General features: G+C 37.2%; 1 non-coding gene across 1 annotated transcript; it reads left to right on the top strand.

The window, feature by feature from the left end:
- Window positions 1–11,925: 11,925 nt before the first annotated feature.
- Window positions 11,926–12,058, top strand: LOC127227293 (small nucleolar RNA SNORA13). The gene has a single exon (XR_007834978.1). It is a non-coding gene; the product is annotated as a small nucleolar RNA SNORA13 (small nucleolar RNA).
- Window positions 12,059–13,130: the final 1,072 nt, after the last annotated feature.

Genomic DNA, 13,130 nt, shown 5'->3' on the forward strand with positions numbered 1-13,130 from the left:
TTTCTTTCTTTCTTTCTTTCTTTCTCTTTTTTTTTTTTTTTTTTTTTTGTCACTTCAATATGCTGTTTATTTAGGAAAGAAGAAAATAGGTTGTTGAGAGAAATAATGTAGGGAATGCCTGCCTTCCATTGCCTTGTCTTTCTAGGCTTTTTAACTTATGGGAGGATTCTGTGGAGCTGTTCCCAACAGATTTTGATCTCTAATTTTGCATCTTTGGTTTCATAAATTGCATATGATAGAAATGTGAGTGAAAAAAAGCAGCTAAGAGTGAAGCTGTGGGCAAATAGTAATCTTGGAAGAAACAAACCGAGCAAGCAGACACTTGGGAAGAGTGGAGGAGAGGGGAATTGGAGGCCTGAGCGCCGGCCATGGAATACAAATAGGAAGATCTTTCAGACAAATGGAAAACCTAGCCTTAAGTCAGAGTTTGCACAATGGTTTCCATATCAAAGCTTAGTCTTGTTGGTTTATGCTAATGCTGTATCTTTCTTTATCTGCCCTGTGATTTTTACTTCATGTATTTAAAGGAATTTTGTAATGGTAACCTTAAAGGAAAAGTATAGTTACACTTTTATTTGATAATTAGGCAGAACAGGCAATATCTTTTGCCATATTTTTGTTTTATAAATGTTTATTTTTCTATCTCATGAAATGATCACTTTACTTTAAAAATCCATTTCTTTTGCTTTTCATGGACTTCATTTTATCATATTTATTACTGTAAAATGAACATGTTTCAGTTTAAAAAATGCCAAGCCACTTAACCAGAATGTTGGAGTCTTACTTGTTTTGGTGGATGGCCAAAGGCAGAGCTGCCCAGGTGATAGTCAGCTCAACATCAGTATTGGAAAATGTGTTACTTTTTAATTTTTTTTTAAAGTAGAGTTTTAAAATATTTTGTTTATTTTTTGTAAAGTGAACAGTTTTTTAAGAGTATCAGTAATTATTACTTATAACTAAGAAGATAGGAAAATGTTCTTAATTATTCTTAATGTTCTCAAATTTATGCTATCACTCAAATAATGTGTCTTTGAAATGATAGGAGCAACTAGCAGCTCTTAATGGGCTGCTACTCTTCACTGTGGGTTTTGCTCATTAATTTGTCATTTTTATAGAAAAATGAAAGCATTCATTGTGTTCCTCCAGCTGTTGAAGTACGTGCAGTTTAATTATTAGATCCTTACTGTATTATGCTTTGCTGTCAACTTGTAGACTAATTCTTCTGCCCTTGAGAATTGTTTTGTTTCTGAATTTCTCTGCAGGCCCTGCCCTTATGACACCAGAATTACTGAATGAGCACAGTGTGTTAAGGAGCCTCATCGCAAGGCCACCTGACATAATGCTCTCTCCTTTCCTTTCCTAAAGTGTTTTAAACTTTCACTTAGAAAAGAGGGGTAGTTAAAAGTCAGATTAAATATGCTGACATGAAAGAAAATTGATTCCAGTGTTTAAGCTATTGGTTCAAGCTACTCTTAGTCATAATTGCTTGTTGGGAGAATAAATAATTTCTTCTTTTATTCTCAAAGAGTATTAAGAAGTTTTGGAAGTGACTTTGCATGTCACTGAAATGTTATGGGTCAAGTGATTTTAGGACAAATGGCAGTATAGTAATAAACTAAAAACCAAAACAGCAACAACCAAACTATAGTTTTCTGGTCTTTGAGAATTAACTGAATTAGGTAGAAATATGTGCATAAATGTGCACCAGAAGAAACCTTTTCACAGTGGTCTTGGTCACGAGGATCTAGATAACCATGTTCTAAAATATGTAACTTGTGTTGCGTTGGACTCTTCAATACTGTCATAACTTCTCTAAATCTGTTTGTGCCAAACTGAAAAAAAAAAGCCTATTATAATATGGTGCATTCATTCTGTTTACCACATAAGTGGTTAACATTTTACAGCCTTGATTTTTCATGAGTATTGCCTTTATATAAAACTCACTTTGGAAAATATGAAGATCTATTATTTGATACTTTTAAAAGATAACTTCTGATTCAGATTGGCTGAGGCCATCAGCCTAATGAAGGGATGAGGCCCATGAAGAAATAACTCAGAGGAAAGACAGAATAGAGCTTGGAATAAATGGCTTCTATTTGGGGAGGAGAGTGTTTGGCAGGTGGGGCATTGACATTGAAAGGAAATATTGCTTGTCTTGATTTCACTGCCTGTACGGTGTCATGCTCTTGTAGCAGGCTTTTTAGAACAACCTCTGAGAAAATCAAAACCTGATCTTTCAGGAAAAAAAAAAAAAAGATTTTTTTAAAATATATATATATATATATAGTGTGTGGTGTGTGTGTGTGTGTGTGTGTGTGTGTGTGATATACTGCTCACAGCAGAGAAGTGACCCCATCTCTCTCCCTTCTGTTGGTATCTGTGCTTTAGAGCCATAGCTGTGTATCTGAATGGTGACAGGATGCTTAGTTCTTTCTACCCTGTGGTAGGGCAATGTAAGCTGAGAGAACCCTACTGTCTGGAGTCCTGTTAATACTGCATGGAGCAGTGTTCTCCAGATACCCAGTGGAAGTTGTTTTGTTTGGTTGGGGTTTATCATGATGATTTGTAAGACAATTAAAGGGAAGATTCAGAGGCTTTGGTTGCTTCTGCTATGTAACTCATCGGAAACACTCAAATTTACTTGTAGAGGCACCAAGAAAGCAAGAATAACCTAGGAAATCGTTAATGATAGAGTTACTTTTCTGATGAGCCCTGCACTTTATGTCAGCAATGTCTGTGAAGATCAGTTTTGCCTTAAATTACTTTAACTCCAACTGAGGCCCTTGTGTTTGGTGTATATGAATTCCTGTGAGCTCTCCATTTGCATATAGTTCATAGAAGCACCTCCAACATCATCAGCAGCATCAGCATAAGCATCATCAGCATCGGCAGCATCTGGAGTTTTGAACTTCTCTCACTAAATGTGGGTTGACTTGTAATATTAACAGATGTATTTCTCAGTTCCTTGAGGAGCAGAGGCATGGCCAGAAGCTCTACTAGTGGAGAATTCTTTGCCTGGAATATTCACATACAGTTATCACTGTCTGAACCATTGAGCTTCCTGTTCCTTTTTGTGATGATTGTGCAAAAGATATTCATTCTAAGGATTCTAGGGTTCTGTAACAACAGTAAGATTATTTTTTAAGAATTTTAACAATTATGTTTATGCATTAGAATGTTTATTTACCATTAACAAAAATAGGGGAAAAAAGCAAACAAAATGGAGATACTTATTTGACATGTTGATATGAAGACTTATAGTTTCTTACTTTTAAAAGAATTAAGCAAAAAACATTTGGCTATAGTAGAGAAGATAGGACCGCTTTTAGAGCCCGTGTTTGATGTCACAGACAAGCACAATCATGCAAGCAATCACATAAGTCTTTGCCACTGAAAGCCATTCTCTTTCCCTTATAAATCCAAGCACTTCTGCTAACATGTTCATCATAGAGTTAATATGCCTTTGTTCATGTTAAGCAAAACGGAAAGTGGTTTTTCTCTTTTTAAGTTGCTATTCATGGTATGCTGATTTCAGAATTTAGATCAGGACAGAATTAATTATGTAACTTTGTTGTCCTGGTCTTTATTGATGATGTTCAAATATGAAGAAGGATTTGAGTAACAAACCAACAAGGACTGCAAACAGTAAAGAGTAGGCATTGCGAGACTATACAATGATGAATTATATACTTTGAGTGTATTTTACTATACTAAATTTGAACTGTAGTTGCTGAAATTGATTCCAGCTAATAATTTGGTAAGAACTTTGAGTATTAGAAACTTTCCACTTCTGAGAAATTTTCTCTAAATTCCTACAGCCTATGGCTTTAGCCCTTGCTGTAATCTGAAAGGCAAATGTACTTTCTCCATGACAGCTATATGTTTCATGTAAATTTTAATGAGTAACTAGATATTAATTTCATGAAATCATGTAAATATTGGAAAGTAAAATGGGGAAGTGACATTCTGAAAGAAAAGTCTCTAATGCTGGCCATCTCCTAAGAACAATCAATTGCTGCAAAACATTTGAAAGGTGCTGAATTTGAAAGTACAGGTTTGTTCCATAAATCAAGTTTCTCAGGAAATTTGAGATGATACTGCCATTTGTCTTATAATTTAGAGAGCGAATCTCTTTAGCTAAGCTCTGCAGCCACTACACACTTCATTTGACAAGAGCCCTTTAGGAATGGTGAACTAGATACGCTTATACAACAGATGAGCTGGAATCCCAAGTGCTGTTCAACTTATAGTCAATGTGGGAGGGGAGGATAATGGCTGTGAAGTACGTATATCATGGAGCTGAACAAAACCACAATAGACTATTATCTCTTGTCTGAAGAAAGAGACCACCTCAAACCACATGCCTATGTAGATATTGAGTAAAACTGTGAGGGACACTGTGTGAATGCCTTAAGGTGACTGGTGGAGGTTTGGTGGTCATGTATGCAGCCATCTGAATTAGGCTGTGGGGAATAGTCTATTCCAAACCATCTTTGTACAGCCTCAGTTACTCCTGCCCATAACTTTGTTGAGTAAAATGAGAAATATGGTGCTGGTTACTTTCATGTGTGTAGGGAAGCTGATGCCATTTGTTAACATCATAAGGCACTGTCCAGTGTCCACGCCTTCCTTCAATGCCACTTGTACATGTACATCAGTTCATCTATGCAAGCTTGTGTTTTTGTGGTTTGTATTTTACACCTGAACATCAGGTTTAGCATTGGTGTTATAAATACTTTTTAAACCAAAGTATTGTATGAGTAAGTTTGTGCGCTCTGTTTTTGTGGAAGGTTTGGGGTAAATACCTATCTTGTCTTCTCTTAATAAAGTCACCTGTTTATTATGTCAATGATGGTCTCATGTTTTCCATATTACACCCAAAGTCTGAGGAAGCCATAGCAGTTTATTTCATCTATTATTTCAATGATGGCCTCCTGTTTTCATCATTATGCTTGAAGTCTGAAAGACTCATAGCAGTTTATTTCATTTTATTTTCCTTTACTTTTAGATGGAAGATCCATTAGATCTTTTTTAAGTACTAGTAAAATTTTACCACTTCCTTGTTCTTTGCTTGAACTCATATTATAACATGGTATGGTTACACTGTACACTGAAGTTTCCGACACATAGTCAAAAATGTAAATCATAAAAATACCTCAATTTTGCCTGTGTTGTTTGTTGACAGAATTGATATATTTTGTCGGGTGGCAAAAAAAGGTAGTTTGTAGTTCACGTAGTAACCCTCATGACTACACTAGTATGAGTAAATTTTTTGATAGACACCTAAGTGAATTTTGAGAAAATAGAATTATTAACTGGAATTTAATATTTTATTTTTATAAGGATTGTTCTTACTGTTCCAATAACCGTGGTGTAAAAGAATTGTGCAGAAATAAGTCTGTTTTAGAAGTAAAATGCTATTTTACTTTACAACCGAATTTACTGTTAAATACCCCTGGAGCAAACACTGAAGTTCAGTTTCTTCTCTAGTAAATATACCAGAAAGTTGTACTGGTTAACTTTTTGTCTACTTGACACACAAGTCACACTCAGATAAGAAGAGGGACCTCGTTGAGGAAGTGTCCCCCATCAGATAATCCTGTAGGCATGCCACTGACTGGGACATTTCTTGATTGATGGTTGATGAATATCTTAACTGCAGAATGATCTGTAGGATATACTGGGAAATTACATGGAGCTGAGAGGATTATCTATTAAAGATTAATATAAGGCTGGTGCTATTTTCATATAATTGTAGGAAGAAAAGTGGCTAATGAAAATTTTAGGTTAACTTAAGAGGTTAAATTGTATTTAGGAGGTATAGAAGCTATAATAGGATATTCTTTATTTTGAAAATTCTGTCTGAATTAGGTATTCTAAATAATTATGAAGCACCATTTTATAAATAGATAGTAAACATCATATACAGTAAATGGTTTCAATTCTCCATATTTATGTATCAATTAGCCCTAAATTTCTCTACTGGTATCTTTGTAACTATGTTTTATTGCCTCACTTATTTTTCTGCCTATATATATGTACCTATGTATATTTCACCCCTCTGTTTCTCTGTCTCTATTTACTTATATGTTATGTATCACTTTTCAAATTTATTTGTATCTATGTATATTTTTCTTCCTATGTCTGTGTAACTGTGATTTTTTTTGCTCAAGTTTCTTTGCCAATATTTATGTACCTATTTATTTAACTGTATCCCCCATTTCTCTACCTGTTTCTATATACCTATGAATTTATAGTCCCCTAGTTTCTCTTCCTACTTCTGTGTGTTTATTACCCCCACCAATTCTTTCTCATATACTCAGAATATTTAAAACATATTTGACATTGTCACTTCACTAATAATGCCAGGAAACACTGACTCAGTAGAAATAACTACCATTCATGGTCATATTGTAATTTTAAATAATACTTACTACAAAAAGGTAACAAACCTACACACACAGATTTTTGGGTTTTTTTCAGGGGAGGAAATATATATTTTATTTCTCAATATAGTTTATAGCATCATAAAGGGAAACCAGGGCAAACTGCAAGAATCAGGACTAAATTCAATGACCATGGAGGAATACTGCTTACTAGACTGCTAATTGTGGTATGTTTAGTTTGCTTTCTTATACATTCATTCATCCGCCTAGGGGTATCAACTGTTCTTAGACAGTTGGTCCCTCCTACATCAGTTATTAACCAAGAAAACGTCCCATATTCTTAATCACAGGTAATGTGATGGAGGCAATTCTTCAATTGAGGTCCCCTCTATCCAGATGGCTTTAATTTATCTCAGGTTGCCAAAAAGCTAACCAACACACATGCCAATCAAATGATGATTGCATGAAACAGGATTTGAATCCAGGTAAGTTGGCAGTTATAAGTGCTGTGCTACAATCCTTTTGCTACTAGTTGCTTTTGCCAATGACTAGAAATGTGTGTGAAGTAATTATATTAGTCGGTATGACTAAACACCTGACTGAACATCTTAGAAGGAAAGTTATTTGCTTTAGTTTACAGTTTCAGACGTTTTAGTCAGTGATGTTGGGAAGGGTTTTAAAAGTATGAGAAGAATGTAAAAATTATTACACTTCTCAAAAACAAGCAGGGAGCATGTCTGGAAAGATAGCTCGGTAGTTATCACACTTGATTTGCAAACCTGAGAACTTCAGTTTAGATGCCAAGAATGTGGAAGTAGAAAGCAGTAGTTCAAGTGTTTATGATCCTAATATCTCCTACCTGAAAATAGGAGGTGAAAACTGGAATAGCTAGAAGCTTTCAGACAAACCAGCTTGGTGTAGGCAATAGTGGCAAATGCCTGTCTCACACTTAAGGTTTCTGTTTCATCAAACATGGAGAAGTATAGATGGTGCAGAACTGGAAGTGTTATACCTACTGACCAGCATTCATGGTACTAAAAACACTTTGCATGGATCAGAGAAGAAAGGTAATTCACTTACTAACCCTACAACCTATAACATTGACCTCCCTGGGAGATACACTGGTGCAATTGATGCACAAATATTATGATAGAAACCAGTTACTTTATGATTGAGTTTTAAGTTTCACTCCATGAGTCAATATGAACCCTTTCCTGACACTGTTAAAGTGGTCAAGAACCTGAGACTAGATAGGCCATGGGCTCGGGAAAACCAAATACTATTATTCTGCCAAAGAAATGTAGCAATACAATGATATTCTACTATACTCCTACATCGTTGTCACTCAAGCTTCCCCAGAGACATTGCTTCTTGCAGTAAATAGGAACTAACACAGACCCACAACTGGAAAATGTCCAAAGATTGGGAGACTGGGGCACTTATTCTCAAATGGGATGTCTTTATCAAACCCCTCTAAGGCTCAGGATGTATGTGGAAGAGGGGGTGGAAAGATGGTTAGAGTCAGATGTGATGGATGACTACACGGAGACTGTTAGGAGCAATTTTACCGCCAGCCTTGTCCCAGAGCTGGGTCAGCCCCAAATAACAGAGACACTGGATTAGATATATAAAGCTGTTGACCTGTTACTAGCATTTCTTATTGGCTAGCTCTGTCTTAAATATTAACCCATCATGTAGGTGTTTCCACGTGGTCTTACCAGAGAAAGGGTTCAGACCTCTTCCTCTCAAGTCCCTACATCTTGAATCTCCTCCTACATCTCCCAGAATCCTCCTTGTCTCCTAGTCCTGCCTATCTTGCCTTCATATTTGCCAACAATGCTTCATTTGTTAACAATAAGAAAAAAACATATTTACAGAATGACATCTCCCATCTTCTCCTCTGTCTAGAATATAAAGGTTTTAACTTTAACATAGTAAAATATATAACAAAACAGTTATCAAATAAGAACTATAGTTATTAATATTTAGTACATTAACATTTAGCAAGGTTTAAAGAAAATATTCCATCATCTATCTTATCTTTGTGAGTATAAAGTCTTATATGTAACTTATCTTTAATCCCAACTAAGGAAAACTGTAACCACAACTATCTGTCCTCAACTCCATCAAGGACCATAGAAGGATAGTATATAAATACTAGAAATGAAAGAAATATCTCACTACCTGGACAGTCACCCAAAGTCTCACAGCAATGTTGGTGCAACCAGTTTTGGCTAAGGCCTAGACTATCTGACAGACCACTATAGAAGCAGGGAGGTAGAAAGGCTGTCTTACTCTGACTTGGTAAGGTTCAGCAGTCTTCTGTTTGTCTCATGCAAACACCATAGGACAGCATATCCAAGTCAGTGGTCGAGGTGGGGGCAGTTCTTTGCTCAAGAGGCCATTAGCCGAGGAGAGGATGGACTCCAGAAAGAGTGACATCAGTGCCTGCTGTTTCTGTCCTCGCTGAACCGTTTGGAAGCTGCCCATCTGCACTTCCTGCCTACTCTAGTATTGTTATCTCCTCGGTCTTTAATGAGGTTGAAGATTAATTAGACTATCACCATTATTATTCTCTCTCCCTAGATAGAAATATTAGGTATTAGACTTAAACTTTCCAGCCTAGGACAACTCCATTATAATCTCTGTTATGCCTCCACCCTAGGACTAGATATGCAGGTCTTAAGTTTGTTCTTGATTTTCCTTTTCTTAAAGCATACTTGATATTCACTGTCTTGGTATATAATTTTGTATCAAGCCTAAATCTTTTCTTTAGACTAAAAGGGGAATTGTAGTGAGATATCCACCACACCCGCACCTGTTGCATTGACCACATCTATCAGGGTGGGGATAGGGACCAACATGACATGGAAGAACTAGGTCTGGGGTTGGGAATCCTGGAGCTCTCTCTTGCTTCCTGGATGGAGACAGAGAACATCTGGAGGCATCCTTGGGTCTGGAACCTGATGGCATTCATCTGTCTCTGTTGTAAGTTATTTCTTCCTGAATAAACATCTATTCAGCCTTGTTTTCCCAATCCTTATTTTTCTACAATAGGAGACAGTGTCTTCATACACAACAGACCTGATGCATAGATGAAGTCACAGTACTGAGAACGGAATGTGGGCATGGGCTCCCACACCTCACCAAGAAGCTATATGCAGTTGCTATCCACTGGCAGAGGAAAAGTTAGTTTTCTCCACTGGATTCTCACTGGGTATATTAACCACACCCCAGGGCAGGCTCCATGGCCAACACAAAACTAATTCCCTGGTGTTTTGGGAGATTTCTTGTCTCATTTTACTTAGTTTGTAAATTACTGGTTTTTTTTTTTTATCATATTTGCCTTTTATTTCTATATTTTGGTTTTTGTTTTGTGGTGATATTTTGTGTATCGGTGTGTGTGGGTAATGGGAGATGTCATTCTGTATATGTTTCTCATACTGGTTAATGAATAAAGCACTGTTGGCCAATAGGAAAGGAAGCTAGGAGGGACTAGGAGACAAGAAGGAAAGAGGAGGTAGTAAGGAGGAGCCAAGATGGAGAGACCGGGGAGACCAGACGCCTGCCTCACTCCCCGGCGGGCGGAAAAACAGTACTACCTACATGTCTGGGCTGTTTTTATTTCTTTTTTCGTTTTTTTTTTTTTTTTTTTTTTTTTTTTTTTTTTTTTTGGCTTTTAAAGAGAATAACAAATTTGGATAGGTTAGTGAGGATCTTGGAGGAATTGGGTAAACGGGAAGATGATCGTAATACATTGTATGAAAACAAATTTTTCAATAATAAAGAAAAGGGGGAAGGTTTCTGTCTGGACAAGTGCAAGACCAGAACAACATCTGAGCTTGTCCCTTTCATCCACATACTCACCATGGCATGTGCACACACACACACTTCAAGCCTCCCTCCCACACACAAGTATGTCAATAATATTTACTAATCCACTACAGCATGGTGGTAGGTCAACTCATTGTTTTGAAAACTTGTAAATAATTGAATAATTATTCTCATTTAAGAAAAATAAGATTTGTACCTCAGAATAATGAATGTGTACCAAGGGTTAAGCACCCTTGATAGGAGTATTTTAATTAACTCCTAAATGAAGACGATACTAGACTATGGTAATTTTCAGAAATATGTTCGCATAAAATGAAGGTGAACTAGACATTCTATTTCTGCACATGGATGCCACATTATTAGAAACAATCCTTAGGTGTCAAGATGTGTGCCCTTGTGTATATCGAATAAAGGCTCTGGAGAGCATTTGTGTTGTGTGTGTGTGGGGGGGGGCTGGTGGAGGTGGGGATTGTGCATTTTGTGGAGGTTGTCATCCATCTCTTCACCTTGTGCTTTGAAACAGTCTTTCAGTGAACCTAGAGTTCATTATTTACGCTGGACTGGCAGTCCTCAGTCAAACTCTGCCTCTCCCTCCTCAGCACTGGGATTATAGGTATGCTACCACCTAGATTTCCACCTGGATTCTGGGGCCTGAACATACATGCTCATGCTTGTTCCGCATGTACGTTATCCATTGAGACATCTCTTTCTAGTCCTTGAAAAATATTTAAATGTCAAGATAAATTTACATTCTCGAGAATCCAGAAAACTTAAATAAATAAATAAATAAATAGATAACAAAAGTACCTCCAAACTACATATACTTGAAAAAGAAAATTGGAGAAAGGACAGGGATGTTAGTTTGCGGTCTTTTAGTTACAAGGCAACTGAAAAGAAAAATCTGATAATTGAGAAACATGAACACTTTTGATAGTTGATGCTATTAAGAGCTGAGTGTTAATGTTTTGGGTTCAATCGTGATCTTAAGATTAGACCATAACCTAAGGACAGTAGTTGCATTCCATGGAATGGAAGTACTACTCAGCGGCTCAGTTGGTCTTCCAGAGGACTGGTGTGAATACCCATGTGGTGGCTCATAACCATGTGTGACTTCACTTCCTGGGATCTGATGCCCCCTTCTGGTCACTGGGGGCATTGCACATGGTGCACTTTGTGCAGTCAGGGATAACACTAATTCATAAAATAAAAATTAAAATATCTAAAAAAGTTCAAAGTTGTAGTTCAGAAATAACAAAATGTTTGCAGATGAGTACAGATAGTAATGGATATGAAGAGAGTGGTGAATAGGAGACAGTGATCATATTTCAACCACCAAGGATCTGTACATCTGATTCTGCAGATTTTCTCTTGTAGTTTAATTGAAAACGAGCCTGGCTTTTCTATGCTCTCATGAAGTGTGCAGCATGGCGGTGCTGGTATCTGGGCCTTGGTGGGTGGTTATGGTATGGGAATCTGAAGTGTCCACGGTGACTTGAACTCTTCTGTCCATTTCTGGAAAGTGGGGAGACAGTGAGGAGCACATCCTGCCAGATCCCATGTGAAGTGGGTCCCGTGAAAGCCAGATGCCGTATGTTCAGGTGTAGAACTGGACAAGAATGGAGTGGATGACAGGAGTCAAAGGGTGGATTGATTACCCCTTTCCAAGCTTTGAGTAGGGTGGAGGCGCTTGGGGCTCTGTTCATATAGCCTTTGTGTTGCTGGTTCACCTTTGGTCACTAGAGCATGTGGTGTCAAAGGGGGCATAAATTAATGTTTTACAGCCTTTTCTTACCCTGGAGTTTGGTATCTTGGGTGTAGGAGCTGCATATGTAACATAAAATAAATAAGAAAGAAATACAATTTTTAAAAATCCTGATATTTTTTAAGTGAAAGGGAAATACACTTTTCAGATAAAACCTCAATGCAAAATGCATACTGACACAAATGTGTATATGTGTGTTTCGGGCAACAGAAAATTCTTGAATTAAGGACAGAAATGTTATAACTATAATTCAAAAGTCTGTGTTTGTTGTCAATAACAGGTGAGTGCTAACTTTTTAAACTGTGACACTTTTGGATTGAAAATTCAAATATATGAAGGTGACCATAAATGATGAATAATGGTATTAAATTACTCCAAGGTAATAATATTTCTGGAGCTTTCTCCTTAAACATCTAAGGAGTTTGTGAAATCAGAGATCAATATCAGAAGATCCTATACTGGGATCTAGATTTTTTCATAACCGACAAGCTTGCACAGGTATCTTTATGCTGCTTATCTAAGTACAGATTCTCAGTTGGAAGAGGTTTCTTCTGTATCCTGGAAGAATCAAAAGTACTATTGTGCTATAATTTTGTGTAATTATAACTAGCAGAGAGGACAAGAGAGAATATAAAATAACCAAGAATCTGTTTCCCAACTTCTAGTAAGAGAGCACACTTTTAGGCACAACATCTATGAATCATATTTACAGCTTTCAGGTAGGCACAAAGGGACAGCAAAACACAAAGATTTCTAGCAAGCCAGTTCGCTATGCTAAGGAAATCTGCAGGGTGAAGGACAAACCCTCCTCAAATGCCCAAAGCACTGCAGTTAGGGTCACTGAAAGTCAGCCTACCCAGAGTTATACACACTCCAGGAAGATGTGACCACTGAGCCACTCAATGTGTTGACAGTGACTTGTTTGCAGAAGACAATAACAGAGCCCAGGATTTCCCATCACGTCCCTTCCTGTTTCAGGATGTTCGAACTATTTTCAGTCTTTTGTGGAACGTACATAAGAGGAGAGTGAGGGCTTGGGTCAGCAATGGCTATCTAGAGAATTCTTTTGCCCAGCAAACAAGCACTGGGGGAAATATGACAGTAAGATGTCATCAGTCTGGAAGGAACACAGAAAAGGGGGTCAAAGG

Source organism: Phodopus roborovskii, unplaced genomic scaffold (genome assembly GCF_943737965.1).
Source record: "Phodopus roborovskii unplaced genomic scaffold, PHOROB, whole genome shotgun sequence".
Classification (NCBI taxonomy): domain Eukaryota; kingdom Metazoa; phylum Chordata; class Mammalia; order Rodentia; family Cricetidae; genus Phodopus; species Phodopus roborovskii.